This window comes from Sturnira hondurensis, unplaced genomic scaffold, assembly GCF_014824575.4.
Source record: "Sturnira hondurensis isolate 20B ecotype Veracruz unplaced genomic scaffold, ASM1482457v3 Scaffold0018493, whole genome shotgun sequence".
NCBI classification, from domain to species: domain Eukaryota; kingdom Metazoa; phylum Chordata; class Mammalia; order Chiroptera; family Phyllostomidae; genus Sturnira; species Sturnira hondurensis.
Window position 1 is genome coordinate 2,032,923 of NW_028091124.1, and position 4,412 is coordinate 2,037,334.

Here is a 4,412-nt window from a genome sequence, read left to right on the forward strand (position 1 = left end):
GAGCCTTAGTTAGCCAAAGCCACGCACTGAGTGGGAACACCGACTGGGCAGCGGGACTTTGAGCCCAGGGTTTCCTCGTGCAGACCCTGTGCCCCTCACCACCTTCCATCCCGCCGGGCATCCGGACGCCCCTGGACGGGGAAACTCACAGCGCCAGGAGCCCCGCCGCGGGGTGGGCGCCTAGTCGACGCCCCCCCAGAAAAGGCCTGAAGGTGGGTCAAGCCTCTGAGGCTCTGGGTGGAGTCAGGATCCGAGCGCTGAAGGGGCGGGCGCGCGGGCGCCGGGAACGCCCTCCTCCCAGCCGCGCCTTCGCTCGGGCGCGTCCGGCCCAGACCGGCTCAGGCGCAGCCGCCTCCTGCCACCCGCCCGCTGGCCTGTCCTTCTCAATTCCCACCTTCCCTCTCCTCCGCGTTTGGGCGCGCGGGAGCGCTCTCCCTTCTCACAATCGCCACATTCTTTCCCCTGGAGCTACTTTCAAAACTCAGTCCCGTGTCTGCACAATGTGGGTAGGAATATAAATAAATACATAAATAAGGAATGCTTTTAGGTGACCGGTTATTATTGCCTCCATTTCACATTAGAGGAAACAAAAGCCTATAGGGTCGTTGTGGGAATTTGTAAGGAGCTCTCGAAAGCCACAGAAAGTTACTCTTGCTAGAGCATTCGGTTGCAGGTGTGCCTGGTGAGGCACTCGGGTGTTTCAGGGCCCCCCGCTGCCCTCGGATGGGGCCTCTCACCCAACACCGTCCTCTGGTGCGTGTGAGCCCTGGAGGTGCGTGCGGCTTACCCTTCGACGGGTGTCCACAACCCACGGGACCGTCCATACAATCGCTTGTAAAATTCATACCCCTCCCAAAGTTGGTATCGGGACTGTAAGCTCCTTAACGGAAGACTTAAATGTTAAACTTCACTAATTATTTATTGAGATGAGTAGGTTTTAAAAGGTACAACACGGATATGGGGTGGTAGATGATAAAGATACGTGGTAAAGAATATAAACAATATAGAGTGAAAAGTCGAATGTGCCTACTCCCTCGCCTCGAGGACCGTCATCACTAGCGGTGCCCGCACACTCTTCCCCACCCGTGTGTGTGGGGACAACACCTCACACCAACGCCTCTGAGGAATAAACCCTGGAATGGAAATTGCTGCCTCCGGGGACGCATGCGATTGTTAGGAGAAAATTCTAGAATCACAGCAGTGTTAAACTGTGGAAAGCACCTCAAAATCACAGCGATTTGCGAGTGTGGCGAGCAGACCGCCCCCACCCGGGAGTGAGTTGCTGCAGGGACGAGTGGCTGCCCCGCGGTGGAAGCGGGGGAATGGCACGGTGTTGCTGCCACCCCTGTGGCCAGAACGCGTTCCCGTTTTGCCAATGGTCTCAATAATGTCCTTTATGTCAAAAGGATCAGTTCAGAACATCTGATTTCTTAGCTTAGCTAATCAGGGGGCCCCGGGAAGGGGCAGGGAGAGAGGAGGGGAGAGGTGAGCTGGGAGCCCCTGGCCAGCATTGTGGGGTTTGGCTGTGTCCCCTCACCCGGACATTCTAGGCCTCAGGCTGAGCCTCTGTCCCACACTCCCCTCCCCCCCGTTTCTCAGGGTGCCCTCAGTGGTGCGGCCCCCCGCACCTGCCTGGTTCACGTGCTTGGGGCTGGCTCTCTCTCTCTGAAGACTGTGTGGCCCAACCCTGTGTCTTACAGACGATAAAACTGATGCCCAGAGAGGGGCTGACGGATCCCCAAGGTCACACAATGAGTTAGAGGCAATAGCACCTCCAGGGGAAGTCTCTCACTGGGCCATCAGGGACCCTGGAGAAGTCCGGTCGGTGGGCGGACACCAGGGGGCGGTAGAGGCTCCTCCCCACCTTCTGGTCTTGGGGAGGTTGTCTGGAGACCAGCCTTGTCTGGGGCATGGGGCAGAGCAAGGGTCCCTTCAGCCTCGCCCAAGAGAAGCTCGGGGTGGAAGACAGGCCTGCGGGCCGGGGCCCCCAGTCTCCCAGCTGGGGAGCGCTCCCTGAGTCCCACTGAGTGCCAGGCCCCTGTCTGCTCACGGAGAGGGGACTCCCGGGGAGAGGAGGTTCCTGCCCACCCCGGTCCAGGTGCTCTAGGGCCCTGCAGGCCCCTGTCTCAATCCTCCGGGCCAGCCGAGCGCTGGGCTCACTATGGCTCCTGAGTCTCCGAGATGGGCATCCAGGAAGGTGGACCCACAAAAACAGCGCCCCCATCCCAGCCACGCCCAATAAATTATCTGTAAATTACAAGAAAATATGTTTTCCTCCAGCTTAATTAATTTTTAAAACATGGATGGATCTGGAAAATTGAGAAAAATTCTATCTTGGGAATCATCCTCAAACAACAACAAAAAAAGCAAAGCAAAGTGGGATCAGCTGGGCGGGGAATTGCAGCCAGAGCTGGTGGAGGTGGCACCTGCCCTGGTTCCCCTGGGCCCTCCAGGGCACGGGGCCCCTGACTTCACCGCTGGAAGGACACACGCTGACCCCAAGTGAGCTGCATTCCTCCAGAGGGTCAGAACTCTGCCCATGCACCTGTCTGCTGNACCTGCCTGGTTCACTTGCTTGGGGCTGGCTCTCTCTCTCTGAAGACTGTGTGGCCCAACCCTGTGTCTTACAGACGAAGAAACTGATGCCCAGAGAGGGGCTGACGGATCCCCAAGGTCACACAATGAGTTAGAGGCAATAGCACCTCCAGGGGGAGTCTCTCACTGGGCCATCAGGCTCCCTGGAGAAGTCCGGTCGGTGGGCGGACACGAGGGGGCGGTAGAGGCTCCTCCCCACCTTCTGGTCTTGGGGAGGTTGTCTGGAGACCAGCCTTGTCTGGGGTGGACACCAGGGGGCGGTAGAGGCTCCTCCCCACCTCCTGGTCTTGGGGAGGTTGTCTGGAGACCAGCCTTGTCTGGGGTGGACACCAGGGGGCGGTAGAGGCTCCTCCCCACCTTCTGGTCTTGGGGAGGTTGTCTGGAGACCAGCCTTGTCTGGGGCGTGGGGCAGAGCAAGGGTCCCTTCAGCCTCGCCCAAGAGAAGCTCGGGGTGGAAGACAGGCCTGCGGGCCGGGGCCTCCAGTCTCCCAGCTGGGGAGCGCTCCCTGAGTCCCACTGAGTGCCGGGCCCCTGTCTGCTCACGGAAAGGGGACTCCTGGGGAGAGGAGGTTCCCGCCCACCCCGGTCCAGGTGCTCTAGGGCCCTGCAGGCGCCTGTCTCAATCCTCCGGGCCAGCCGAGCGCTGGGCTCACTATGGCTCCTGAGTCTCCGAGATGGGCATCCAGGAAGGTGGACCCACAAAAACAGCGCCCCCATCCCAGCCACGCCCAATAAATTATCTGTAAATTACAAGAAAATATGTTTTCCTCCAGCTTAATTAAGTTTTAAAACATGGATGGATCTGGAAAATTGAGAAAAATTCTATCTTGGGAATCATCCTCAAACAACAACAAAAAAAGCAAAGCAAAGTGGGATCAGCTGGGCGGGGAATTGCAGCCAGAGCTGGTGGAGGTGGCACCTGCCCTGGTTCCCCTGGGCCCTCCAGGGCACGGGGCCCCTGACTTCACCGCTGGAAGGACACACGCTGACCCCAAGTGAGCTGCATTCCTCCAGAGGGTCAGAACTCTGCCCATGCACCTGTCTGCTGTCACCCCCGCTTGCTCAGCGCTCCAGCCCTTTTCTGAATGACATCGGCCCCCACCTGGCACAGAGAGGTGGCCTGTTGGCTCTGCCCTCAACGGGGGCCCAGTTGGTCCCTGCTGGCTCTCGCAGGCCGTTCATCTAGCTCATCTGCCAGCTTCCTCTGGTGTCCTGCCTGTCAGCGTCCAGTCCCATGCAGAGGAGCTCTGGCCGCATGGGGACTGTCATGCGTGCTCTGACGGCCACCAGCCTGGCCCGCAGCAGGCCTTTGGTGACCGTGTGTTGAATACACATTGCTTACAATGATAGTCACACATTTAGAGAATGCCTTTGACTTTAACTTTGACCAATGGGCATTTTCCAAACAGAGCTCTGCGCCTTGTCCCCCCAGGTCGGCTGAGCTCACAGTGCCTTTCCGGGGCCCGGGGAGGGGGCTGTGCAGCCCCGCCATGAACTCCGCCTCTTCCAGGGCCCCATTCCCTCCTTGCCTTCGCGGGACGTGGGTCCTTGAGGAGTCCCAGGCCGGGGCCCAGCTCGGCTTGGCCTCTTCCTTTTCCTCCAGTTGGTCTGAGACCATCTTTGTTTTCTTGCTTCAGGAAGAACATGTTGGAGGAACAGTTCTCCTTTCAGAGCCCGACAGTGTCATTCCCTTGTCACTGCCCCACAAGTTCATGTGCCCGGAAATGCAGGCTCCCACAGGTGCTGGCGTGGGGACCCTGGGAAGACTTCACCTGAGCCGATGCCTCACAATAGGGTGCTTGTCCTCAAGGCCTGTC